Source organism: Prionailurus viverrinus, chromosome A2, assembly GCF_022837055.1.
Source record: "Prionailurus viverrinus isolate Anna chromosome A2, UM_Priviv_1.0, whole genome shotgun sequence".
Classification (NCBI taxonomy): Eukaryota; Metazoa; Chordata; class Mammalia; order Carnivora; family Felidae; genus Prionailurus; species Prionailurus viverrinus.
The window spans coordinates 26780412-26794166 of NC_062562.1; the positions used below are offsets into that span (position 1 = coordinate 26780412).

The 13755-nt window shown below is 42.2% G+C and overlaps 1 protein-coding gene across 8 annotated transcripts in view; it reads right to left on the bottom strand.

Annotated features, from left to right (window-relative positions):
• Window positions 1-1858: 1858 nt before the first annotated feature.
• FHIT (fragile histidine triad diadenosine triphosphatase) overlaps window positions 1859-13755 on the bottom strand; it is a 1426527-nt gene continuing 1414630 nt past the window's right edge. For all 8 annotated transcript variants that reach the window (XM_047850991.1, XM_047850990.1, XM_047850994.1 and 5 more), the window contains one exon: window positions 1859-2132. The gene's annotated coding sequence lies outside the window, so the exon portion shown is untranslated. The remainder of the gene's footprint in view (window positions 2133-13755) is intronic.

Consider the following 13755-nt stretch of genomic DNA (forward strand, 5'->3'; position numbering starts at 1 on the left):
GATCATGACCTGAGCTGAAGTCAGATGCTTAACTGACTGAGCCATCCAGGAACCCTGGAGACAGTTCTTAGTGGGTTATCATGCCTTCCAATCGGGCATGGGTTCATGGGACTGGCAAGGAAATAGAGCTTTAGGGCTGGCCTTCTACACCCTCAGCCTCCACAGCCTCCAAACCATGGGAGAGTTATAGGAAGATGCTGAATTGAGGAAATTCATGGGAGGAAGGGCAGAGATGAGGCTCCTCTAGGGTTTTAACTGGATAGACAAAATGGAAAACAAAACTGCTAGTAGGCTTATAGTATGACTCAACTCTTTCATCAGTGACTACGTGTTTATTCACTTCTTTGATTGAAAGCTGATGAGTAAAATGTGGAATTAGCCCCAAAGCAGGGGCCAGGCCTTCTGGTGACATTTGCTATTAAAATTGAGATGGAGTTGGTGTCTGACCTTCTGGGGATAAGAAGAATTGGCATTTTTAGGGCTCTTCTTTGGACCACAAATCATCAACCCTTGAGCTCAGGGAAATCACCAGTACTTGCCATCTTCCCTCACTGGTATTTTATCTTCTGAACACATCCTATTCAGATTGCAGTGCTTTTTTCCTTTCAGCTAAGAAAGAAGCATCTCAGACTACACTTGTGAATGAGTGGCTTTATCTCACAAAGACAGTGCCAAATGATTGTCAATAAATAGGGCTTTGGCAAAGACATGTAAGAAGGTTTGAAAGAAGATGTGTTGTCATACTCAGTCTGTTGGCTTATACTAGATAAGAAACAGTCAAAGACCAAATGTCCTAAGGAATGGGTTGGATGGTGCCCTCCCCTCACAAGATAGGGCCTTGTCAAATCCCTGGAATCTATAAATGCTTTCCTATTTTGAAAGAAGTGCCTTTGCAGATATAATTAAATGAAGGGTATTAAGACCACGAGAATATAATTCTGGATTATTTGAGTGGGCCCTTAATCCAGTGACAAGAGTCTTTACAAGAGATACACAAAGGAGACAGAGAAGAGAAGGAAGGTGAAGACTGAGGCAGAGGTTGGGATGATGTCAAGGAACTCCGAAGTTTTGCCAGCAGTCACCAGCAGCTAGGAGAGATTCCCCCCAGAGAGTCTGGAGGGAGCAGGCCTCGCTGTATTTGGGACTTTGGACCTCTACAACTGTAAGGGGACACATTTCTATTGTTTTAGGTCACCCAGTTTGTGGTAATTTGTTGCAGGACTCATAGAAAACTAATATGCCATATATCGATGATGGTGTTGGGGTCAGGGAGTAGTCCATAAGCCAAGAGATTCTCAAGGAGGCTTTCTGTGGTTCTTTATAGCAGTGCCATTGCTGTGTTTTATTTTTCTTTATAAACCCAAATCTCCCCTTTTATTAATCTACCATTGGAAGGAAAGAACGCCCTTCTGTCATCTTTGCTTAAAAAAATTGACTATTATGGGCAAGAGGCATTCTTCCTCAACCAACATCAAGAGCTCTTCCATTCCCTTTCATTACATTCCTAGCACTCAAATAGCCAGTCCAACATGTCTGATCACTTCATTACATGTTTATTAGTTTCCTGAAGCCCATTTTGCCATCCTAAGCTCTTTCAGCTCTGCCTCTCTACACCCAAGGCAGGAAGAGAATACAACCGAGGAAAGGTTATGTGTTTTTTGTTCTGTTTTGTTCGTTACCAAAATGGAAACTCTCTAAATCTTATCTCAGCTTTAACAAACCTTTGGTTACAGGAGGCATGGTAGTTCTAAAAGATCGACTTCCTCAGTTATGCCTTTCAGAGGCCCCAAAATATCAATTTTTAAGTTACCCAACGCACAAGATAAATATTTTAACCACCATTTTATTTCCATCCAGGCCAAGGGACAATTTAGAAAAGGTTCTATTCTAAGTGCATAGCCCAGGAAGTATGGAAGGGCTGCCGATGCTGTTGTTTTGAAGTTAGCCTGTCAGTCATGGTGATTGAAACATAACCCCGATGGCTTCCACAAGTGGAATAAAATGCTTCGCAAAAGGTTGCAGAATTGTAGGATGTAATAAAGTCTGCTTAGCTTCATTTCCAATGCCGCAGAGTCCTAGAGAACGAGGCCCATTTCTGTATGCCTTGGGATTTGTTCAAGTTACTTTTGTGCCTGGAGATGACAGAACATAAAAACAGACATTTAGTTAGAACCAATAGCTTTTTTTGAGTTATGGCAATAAAAAAAATGTAAGTTTGCTTACTGCTAATCTGTTAGATTGCCACTAACAATTTACAAGAAACCATAGAGATGTGGGCAGAATGTGTGAAATAGTTGGATCCCAAACTTGCTGATGCCTATATTCCCTGGATCCCCACATTTTCTGTTCACAGCCCACACTCATGTCCCAGAGGTCAGCTACATGGTCTCTTAAGAATCTATTTTACAGGGGTGCCTGGGTGGCGCAGTCGGTTAAGCATCCGACTTCAGCCAGGTCACGATCTCGCGGTCCGGGAGTTCGAGCCCCGCGTCAGGCTCTGGGCTGATGGCTCGGAGCCTGGAGCCTGTTTCCGATTCTGTGTCTCCCTCTCTCTCTGCCCCTCCCCCATTCATGTTCTGTCTCTCTCTGTCCCAAAACATAAAAAAAAAAAAAAGAGTCTATTTTACAGACACAAGACTTATATACAAATGAAGCCAATTCAGACTTTATTAATTAGGTAAGAATAGATTTTCAAACATAAATGTTTCAGAATTACCTGGTGCACTTGTTAAAAACACAGATTTCTCGAGTCTGTCCACCACATTCTGACTCAGCAGGTCTAGCGAGAGGCCCAAGAATCTGTGCTTTTTAATGAGCTCTCCATAAGAGTCTGAGATTTGGGGAATTATTGAGCTAGTGTGTAGCAAGCAGAATTAGTTTTGCTTCAAGGCTAAGTTACGTTAAGGATTTGGGTAGAACTAAAACAAATCATTTCTACTCATAAAATAGGAAACGGGGTTAATCTTAGAAAGAAGAGAATCCCTGTATCATAGAAATATGTTTCATAGCTCTGGCATTCTCCCTCCACCCCAAAGGAGAACCTGTTGAAGCTTTGGCTTCTGGGCCTTAATTATTGGTATCACTGAATGAGGGTGGTCAGGAACTGGGCAAGGTAAGACTACTAGCTTGGAGGACACCGGAAAAGGCACACAGTTATAGGAAAGAGAAAAGGGCAGAGGAAAGATGAGGATTTCACGGGCTAGATTCCATAATATTGGGGGAAGACTGAAATAAAGGGTCCTGGGATATGTTTGGGGCAGCTACCGTGTATGTGATATAGGAAGGAGTTTCGAGGAACTTTGTCGAGAAGCACAGATGGACTTCCCTTTGATGTTTTCAATAGACTTCGGTGTAGATTGACATCGCTTTTCACTTACTGTTTGCTATTGGTCTGCTAATTGGATGGCTTTGTGTGCAACATTGCAGACACAGACCTGGGTGGCTGAGCTGCAAAGACTCAGCTTTCTGCTAGGTCCAGTGTGTAGTGAGTTTAAGGGTATCCCCAATATGGGCTTGTTCAGCCCTACCTGGCACATGAAGAGAGTTTTTAGTGAGTCTAACATTATACTTTGCCTATAAGTACATAACAAGGTCAGAGAGCAAAGGGCAAACAGGGCATCCCTTTGGAATTACACCTCATTCCTTCCAGGACCCAGAACATAGAAGCCTAACCACTTCTGCTTCAGCCTTCACATTTGAGCTCAGGATCCACTGCCACCCACATTTACTGATGTGTGTGAGGGGTGGAAAGTGGGGTGTATGTACCATTCAGTTTACAGTCCCCCAACTCTAAAGATGGGGGCCTGTCTGATCTCTATGATATTGGGATCATTCTCTATTGTGCCCAGCACCACCCATCTTGTCTGGACATACAGGTCATCTCCCGATCATTCATCATTGCCCTTGTCCTTGAACAATTATTGACTTTGAGTCAGAGGCACCTGTGCAGGCCTGAAAATGGATGTGCCCTTTCTTTTCTCCGCCTCACCTGTCTAGGACAGATTTATGTCCTAGGAGAAGTTTCCCTCGGCTTTATTTTTGGTCTTGAACGTTGTGGCCCCATGTTATTTGCTGCAACCGCCCTCTCAGATACCAACCCTGTAATTTTCGAATCTCCGCAGAAGCCTCTATCTGTACCTGAGCAGGCTTTCTACTTACAATGCTTCTGTAACACATCCCTCACACAGCTCTGGCATCCAAACCATGTGCCTAGCTTCTGAAAGCTCTGTGTTCAGCAGTTCCTTTTCTTCAACTAGCCTGGAAGCTTGTGGGAGGCAGAGTTTGCTTCTCCTGCCTGAGCACAATGAGTGAACATGTTGGGCTTTGAGGAGGCTTGGGTCTGAAGTCCAGCCTCATGACTGGCTGGCTGTGTGTCTGTAGGCAGACCAAAACATGCCTGGCCTGGGTAGAAAGAGGACTGAGTCAGTTAATACACGCAAAGCCCTTCAAGCAGAGCCTAGGGCACTGTAAACACTAACAATAGCCTCTATTATAGTCATTATCATTTTTTATTCTCTGGATTGCGTTGGAAAGCAAGTGAATGTCAGGTGCTTAGCTACGCAGAAAGAGATTCAGTCTCATTGTTGGAGAGGGTGTATTTGGACAAGGTACTCATCTTCCCATATTCTGGTGGGATGTCATATAGTATGTGCCTTTCGTGTGCCTAGTACCCTTCAATATTACCTTTAGACAGTGGTATTTTTCAATGCTGCTTGGGTATATCAACATATGTATTTATCGAAGTGTGAGTAAGACCCTGAAGAAGTGCAAGGAGGTGAATAATGGTAACCTCAAGGCACTTCCCGCCCATGTGGGGAAACACATTGCACAGGATGCAGCAATGCAATAGATAATTGGGTGCCAGGCAACCAGTCCAGAAAATGTGGGCTTCTGGAGTTCCAAGATCAGAGAGCATGAGCCCAGAATGTGTGAAGTTTGACTGGTTGCCATGAATGTGTGCTTTTCAAATATTTCTACATCTCTAATCTAGTGACAGATGAACTGAGAATGTCCCCATTCCTCGCAAGGCCATGCTTGAGAGATAATAGAGAGTATTATAAAGTTCCTATCAGAGGTTTATTTTGCAGGGTAGGGAATAAAGGTAGAAGGGAGGCATTGTGACTCTGGACAGTCGAAGAGGTTTTTAGAAAGAGGAGCTTCAAATTTGGAAGGGAGTTAAAGCTGCCTGATGGAGAAAGATTAAGTTTTGAGTAAGGTTGACCACATGGTGTGTGCTGTAATATTCTCTTCCATCTTTCCCTGGACAATTCGGGGAAGCCTTGTAAGTTAATTTGCATTTTGTTGTCATGATATAGTGAGAAGCAGAGGTACCAAAGGGATTCCCCTGGGTTATGAACGGAACCATACTGACTTCTCTTTGAACACACAGGTGTCATCAGGCTCCATAAGGTTTTTCTGCACAAAATTCAACAGATCCAGCCAACCTCTGAGTGCATTCAAGGAAACATCTTTTGACCAGTGTGTCAGTGAAGGAGGCTTCTACCTCTTACTCTATCCTGCCTACACTCTGATGGGCCCAGAGGAGGAATTTCTGCTTTGAAGCTAAGAAAACAGATCAAAGTCTCTCTCTTCTGTAGGTGTACCTGGAAGGGAGCTGGCCACAGTTAATCTGACACAATGCAAAGGAACATATGGAGCCACAAAAACTCCACACACCTTCCTTCTGTTTCTTGAAGATCATGTTTCTCAACTTAGCTGTTCACTGGAATCACCTGGGAAAGTCTAAAAATAGACATGCCTCTATCTTATCCCTCCCCCCCACCCTGCCCCCATGATTCTGATCTAATGGGTCTGAAGTGTGGCTTGAACCTCTGGGGAAAACTCATGGACTGTGAAAGCAAAGAGCTCCAACCCTATGTCCTTTCTGATTCAGTTCCAAAGTGTGCTCCTGTAAAACGCTCCAAATGCCTCCAGGCAAATCAGATGCTGGAGACAAGTTTCAGTAGATTTCAGATGCGAACATCCAACTTCTCCTCAAGTTGCCTGCTGCACTCTTAGCAGGGCCACACATACTGGGCAAGTGTTGTCCTTCAAATGTAGTCGTTTTTGCCCATGAAGTTAAATAAAATGACCTGTTTTGCATCCATACCAGGGATGCCACAGAAGTGGTTTTAAGGCAAAGTAATCACACACACCAGCAAAACAAAGCCTTGAGACACCAACATAAAATTCCTCTGTAACAAGTTTCTTCTTTTAAAAGTACTTCTTAGTTCCTAGCAGACTAGAGACATAGGCATAGAAAGTCATTCCGCTCACACCAAAAACAAGAGGAGCAATTTTCTACGAGCAGGCACCTGTGACCTCTGCTTTTCAGCTTTTTTTTAATAAACTGGTCTCAGAAATTGGACGACAAAAGCTGCTGGTGGCAATCTCTTAGAGTAAGTGGGTAAAGGTGAAGCTGGGTGGGGGGAGGCAGGGAATGGCAAGAACAGAAAGCCACTTTGATTAGTTAACTCTCAGGCAATGCAGTTATTCCTCCATCTCAAGATAGAAGGGGTTACCCCCAAGCACAGTGGCCAGAAACCCAGCGGTGTGAGAGGATAGACTCCTGAGCAGGGTGACCTCACACCAAGTTTCCCAACTCAAAACCATCCCTCTGTGGTGTGCCACATAGGCTGATTAATAACAACTTTCTGCAATGAGAAGGTGTGACTTGACTTCCCCTTAAATGGGGGCCATCCCCCAGGCCTGTGTTCATAAGTCCTTGAGGGTACAGAGAGCAGCTCCAGGCAGCGTGTGGCCAGCCCCACACAGGAGGGGAGATGCGGTTCACTGGCTGTCCTTTATAGAGTGGCCATAGACTCGGCATTGTCACTTTTCTCTTTGAAGGGATAAATCAAACACTAAGAACCACAAACACACAAGAAAGACACTGGCCAAGCTTGTAGCTGTGAGTGATTTACGGAGACCCCGCAGGGCTCAGCACTTCCTTTATCCCACTGCCTCCTGGCAAGTGGAGCTGGGAAGGCTTTGAGGCTTGATGGTCGGAGTGAGGGGGCAGAACACAGTAAACCCGCTGCTGGAAAATTCATGGTAGTCGTTGAGCATTTTCCTGTTGTCCCACTTGAAACCAGTGAGGCCTCTGTCTTGTACGTTTGTCCCTTTTCCATCCCCTCCCCTGCATCTGTACCGAGAAGAGTCTCCTTAAAAGGCTTTCTCATTCTGAGGGAGCTTATGAAGAACAGGTTTTATTTGTCTCTAAATCTTCAGCTGATATTACTTTTCCCAGAGACTCAGTTGAAATGAAAAAGGATTACTTTATATTTACTTGCGTCTTTCATGAGAGAAACTAATTTTGAGGAAGAAAGTCCCTACAATGTGAAATACTTTCCCTTCTTTCAAACTCTCCACAGGGGCAAAAGGAAAGCTAAAAGGTACACATGCTTTGTCATTTACTTTGTCTGACAGCTTCTTCTTATCATGCTTTGGAGGGTGACCTTCCTACAGCATATTCCTTCGCTCTATTCCTGCTCTCCTGTTATAATAGAATTTTAGAGCCAAGTATGGAGCAGGCTACCTTTGATAATTAATGGCTCTGAGAGTTTGCTGAGTGTGTTATTTAATTAATGGCACTTGTGTCTGGAGTGTGTACAACTCTGTGGTTGAATAAAAGGTGTATTTGCTGAGGGATTATAGACAAATACTCCAGGATCATCACATAGAGAATTTGTCAGGGTTCAGCACATTTAGCAACCTAATGGGGTTATTATATTTTTTTTGTTCTCTGCTCTTTAAAAGGTACTGATGTTGATATAACTCTGTTACTTGTGCATTGTGTTTGAGTTTAGATTACAATCCTCCCAAACTCCTTAGGCTAATGGATAAACATCTATTACGTGGAATGGGGCCTTTCATTAAAAAAAAAAAAGGAGGGGTGCCTGGGTGGCGCAGTCGGTTAAGCATCCGACTTCAGCCAGGTCACGATCTCGCGGTCCGGGAGTTCGAGCCCCGCGTCAGGCTCTGGGCTGATGGCTCAGAGCCGGGAGCCTGTTTCTGATTCTGTGTCTCCCTCTCTCTCTGCCCCTCCCCCGTTCATGCTCTGTCTCTCTCTGTCCCAAAAATAAATAAAAAAACGTTGAAAAAAATTTAAAAAAAAAAAAAGGAAAGAAATCTTTAATGCTGTATTTTGAGAAAGAAAGTGATGGTTAAATAAGTTATAGTGTGCTTCACCTATCCACAACTGCAAGGAGACTAACTTGAATTATATTCAAGTTCCACGTGGGACCAAAAACTGAAAAGTTGAAAACTAGCAAGAAAACACAGAGAACATTTCCATGCAAAGATGTCAGCAGTTCATACAGGGAAATCTCTACGGATCTATCTCTACTGTATTCAGATACAGGGGCACCTGGGTGGCTCAGTGGGTTAAGCATCCAGCTTTGGCTCAGGTCATGATCTTGCGGTTTGTGGATTTGAGCCCCGCATTGGGCTTGGAGCTGACAACTGGGAACCTGGAGTCTGCTTCAGATTCTGTGTCTCCCTCTCTCTCTCTGTCCCTTCCCAGCTTGTACTCTCTTTCTCTCTCAAAAATAAACATCTATGTGTATACAGACAGAGGCTTCAAATAATAAGGGTCCAGTTTTAAGCTTGTATTGTCACTCTGTGTGCCTAGACAAGTTATATCTGCTCTCTGGAAACACTGTTCCTTCCTTTGTAAAACAGTAGATTTGACTCCCTTCTAGCCCAAAGATGCACAGAGTCTCTGTTTTTTTCAGTAGGAACATGAAAGCTGACTGTCCCACTGATAGAAGAGATAGCTAATTGCTCACTTTTAGGACTTGAGAATTTTTTTTTCTTCAGCAAAGGGATTCCTTGCCGGGCATATAAATGTGCCTGGCAAGAGGATAAGAACACTCACCCAATCTCCAAAGCCCAGTCAGGTGGTCTAGGGAACAAGATTCAAGCCAGGAGCCTGCCTTCTTCCCCACTCCATCCTACCAGAGGCCTCCCCTATCATGGCAGACAGTGGAAACAGAGGCACCTGCACAACAAGTTCAATTGGAGTGAGGAAAGAGGCCCTGAGGGCTGTGCTCAGCAGCTTCTCCCCCTCCCCCCTCCCCAGGGTGGAAAGGGAAAGCCATCTGTCCTGAGCACCTATCAGCCAGCTATTGTGATAAGGGGTGTCCGGTCTTATGTATAGAAACCAAATTTAGTCTTCACCTCAGCCCCATGAGGTAGGTATCATAACCCTAGTTTTTCAGCTGGGAAAGTGTCACATAGTAAGTACAAGATTGGGACCAGATGTGCTTACTTCCAGAGCTCAACCTCTTCACAACTGCAGGGGCCAATATGGTAGCCACTAGCCACATATGGCTAATGGGCATCAAAAAATGTGACTTGAGATGTGCAGAAAATACAAAATATCTCCTAGGTTTCAAAGACTTACTCTAAAAAAGGAATGTAAAATAGCTCAATCATTTTTTTATATTTTGAAAATATTACAATGATAATATTTGGATATACTGGGTTAAATATAACATAGTATTAATTTTTTTTAAGTTTATTGAGAGAGAGAGAGAGAGTGCAAGCACATGAGCAGGGGAGGTGCAGGGAGAGAGAGAGAGAGAGAGAGAGAGAGAGAATCCCAAGCAGGCTCTGTGCTATCTGCGTAGATCCCAACATGGGGCTAGAACTCAGGAACTGAGATCATGACCTGAACAGAAATCAAAGGATTAAAGGATTGTAATCTCAACTCATTTCCTATTTCAATATATTCATTCTTGGGTGAGTTTGCGGGTGTTGATAGGTATTTTAAGAGTCATAGTCAACAGAAGTTATATTTTTAACTGCAATATCACAAAAGCTTACCCAGAATGAGGGGAAGGTGTTAGGTTTGACTGAAAATACTTTCCTTTAAAATTTTTGAACTACATTGCATTTCCATCAAGTCTCATTCTTTTAAAGGATTAAAGAAATTAAAATTAACCACACACAAGATCTTCCACCTTAAAAGAAAAAATTGCCTGGAGAGATAACAGATCCTTGAGAAGAGAGTAATAAAGCAGGACTTTGATAGGAGTGTCAGAGATAAATGCTGATTTTGCTATGGTGGGCATATTCCTTGTTCCAAGTTGATAACTCTGGAATCTGTGGAGCCACCAGAGAGATTGGATAAGAGAGTGGGGTAGCAATCTAAGAGCAGCCTAGAGCTCAACAGTGCCAAGATTGGCTTCTGTCTGTGAGAAAGCTGCCTCTTTCTATAGCTCTAACTCTAGCTAATCATTTCTAATTAAAAAATGATTCAAGCAATATCATGGGCTTTCACTTCTTCAAAGCAATACCACACTGTCAGTTTGCAGCTTAAAGTGCCAGCAGTTCTAAACTTTTTGTGGGCCTCATTGGAACAAGATGTAGAGCTTTAGCAGAGGGAAAATTGCTAAGAACATCTAATTACATTCAAAGCCATTTTTACCTGTCTTAAAGGAATGGAAATGATCTGCCAGTTTTTATAGACCTTCTTGACCTAAAGATATCTTCTGGCAGAAAGAGAATCCTCAATTGGGTTCTTTTAATGCTTTAATTATTACATGATCTATCATTTTACGCACTGACTCACACACTTTGAAAAATCTCTTAAATACGCATTAAAATTGATTGGCTAATCCTAGACCATGGGGTGGCTCTTTTGAGGGCATGTAATTGTGTGTGGGCATGGGGGTTAGGCACAAGTGACACAGAGTCAACTACTTTATGGTGGGATAAGGTAGAGAAATCAATTTGGTCACAGGTACTGTTGACATTGTACTGCTGACTTGCACAGAACTCAGTTACATGCTTGCATGTTCTTGAATCAGTCTTACTGCTTTGGAGTCACCATCATTTCCTCAAGGGTAGGGATATACTTCACCTTCTATGCCTCAGTGTTTGGCTCAAAATGGGATCTCAATAAACAGTTGGTGATTGAGTCGTAGAACCTCAAGGTTAAGAGGGTCCTCTAGGAAGCAGTCTGTGCTCCTATTGAGCCAGGGCTCTTGATGGCAAGTAAGGAAACCCCAGTTCCAATAAGCTTCTGGGGAAAAGTGACATAATTACTGACCTTTTAACTGTGAAGGGTAGGGGCTTCTCCTGCATTACAGTTCTCCAAATGGTAATCAGGATGACTGCCAGTAATCTCAAATATGCATCACCCCTTCAAGGGCTTCTCTATGTAGAGACACCAAAGGGTAGAGAACAACTCTACTAAGCTGAGTGGGGTAACATGCCCAGACTGTGGCCAGTGGATGAGATTGGCAGTTCCAAATTCCAATGTCTGCTGCACCCCATCCTATTTTCTGCTTGAATCTCTCAACAAGCTTTTCAGTGTTTTGAAATCCAAGAGTTAATTTCAGACTCTTGGTGAAAACCCTATCTTGAGAGGAAACCTTAACTGAAAGGTCTTGAATGGAGCCATTGGGAATCCTCATTGATCCCAGGAATGGAACATCTAATACATTATGGTCCAAGGTTGATTAGCTTTGATTCACTCCTGCTCACCAAATGCAATTTTGGCTTTTAGGAAAATACTCAGTCTGTAACTATGGCTGCATAGAGAGACGTGACAGTACTCTTTAGCAGAGTTGTGACAAGTGGATAAAATGACCCCTAGCACAGAAATCGTCAAATTCTGGCTCCTTTCTTGAAGTTAGTGAAGAAGCAAGAGTAAGTGGTGTCTTAAGCCTCAGCTTCATTGTATAATTTTTATTGTTAGTTAGCTAGGGTGTAAGTGGGGGAGGGAAGGATGTTTCTAAACAGAGACCCACCAATTTTACTGTGAAAGTAAGTGTGGGTTCCAGAGTCAGACTGCCTGCACTTGAGCCCTGGCTCTCTGTGTATAACCTAAGAGTCCTTGGGCAAGATCCATAGTGGCCATAAGCCTCCATTTCCACATCTGAAAATCAGGACAATGTCCACGGTTGCTGTGGGGTTTAACTAAAATAAACCCTGTAAAGTGCTTGGTATAACTTGTCCATAATAAGTGTTCCATGAGTGGTATTGTTAAGAATCATTAATAATAACATGTCTTCTCTCTGGTGATCTCCATTACTTAGTTCCTGAAATCATGATCTTGTTGGCCAGTGTGGCCTCTTAAATTCAGGGAGATGGCCAAGAGGAGGAGAATAGACTCTCTGATGTAGGAGCAGAGTGTCTGTAAGGATTACATGCAACAATTATTCTTTTTTGTTTAAGTCTATTATGGAATAATTGGATATCCAGCCAGCAATTAGACTGTACGTTAAAGTCAATCTCTTCCTTCCTTTTATCTTTAAAATTTTTTATTTGATTTATTTTTAGTCCTTCTTAGGGTGAAATATAACATATACAGAAAAATGCAAAAGGTATATATAAATGTGCTATACATACATACACACACACACACATATATATACACACACAGCTTATAGAATTAATACAAAACAAACATGGCTTGCCACCAGCAATGGCAAGGACTAGAACATTGCCTCCACCCTCCCACAAGCCACCCCCCATTTCCGTTCCCAATAACCACCCCTTTCCTGCCTTCCCCATAAGGTAAACCACTGGACTGATTTTATGGTGATTGCTTCCCTGCTTTCCCTTATAATTTCATCCTCTGAATAACTGTATCTGTAAACACTATAATTTACTTTTGCCTGTTTTTGAACTTTACGTGAATGTGCACACATGTATGTGTTCTTTTGTGTTTCTGTTGCTCCACATTCTTGCAAACACTTGATATCATTCTTGCAAACTTTTGACTATTGTGGGTGTATAGTGATAGTTCATTGTGTTTTAAGTTTACACTTTCCTGATGGCTAAAGATTATTGGCCATTTTAATACCTGTCCAAAGTGCCTGTTTCAATCTTTTTGTATTTTCTATTGGGATGTTGACTTTTTCTTAATGATTTGTAAAGTTTCTTTTTTCTTCTTTAAAAAAAATCTCCTGGGTGCTGGTCCTTTGTTGGTTACATATGTGGCAAATACCTTCCCCTATTCTGTGTCTTGCCTTTTCTCTCTCTCAATGGTGTCTTCTGATAAACAGAATTTACTTTAAGGTAGTCCAACTTATCAATCTTGTTTTTATGATAATGCTTTTTGTGTCCTATTTAAAAAGTCTCTCTCTGTAGCAGGATCATGAAGATAGTCTCCTATATTATCCTCTAAATGCTTTATTGTTTTATACTTCCCATTTTGAAGTATAACCCACCTGGAATTGACTTTTGCAGAAGGTGTGAGGTAGGGTATAGTTTCATTGGTTTTCTAAATGGATATCCACTTTGCCCAGAGTCTTTTATTGGAAAGATTTTCTTTTCCACACAGCTCTGTGACTTCATTTTAAACATAAATCAAGTGTTCATATATGCCTGGATCTGGGCTTTGTATTTTGCTCCATCTGTCTACTTATCCTTGCATTGATACCTTGCTCTTTTACTTTTGTAGTCTTGTAATAAGTTGATATCCTGTAGAGTAAGCCCTTCTATGCATCTAAGTTGTTTTTTAATAGTCTCTGGCTACATTTCCACAAGCATAATTAACTTGTAAATTTTTGCCACCACCACCACCACTACCACCAAAAATAGCCTATGGTCATTTTGGTCTGAGTTACGTTGAATTTACAGGTCAATTTGAATTGAGTCTTTATGAAATTGAGTCATTCATCTCTCCACTTATTTAATTATTTTTTTAAATGCCTCTTACTAATACTTTCTAGTTTTTTGTCTAGAAGCTTCCATATCTTTATTCCTAGGCATTTGATTTCTGATATTAATACAAGTATC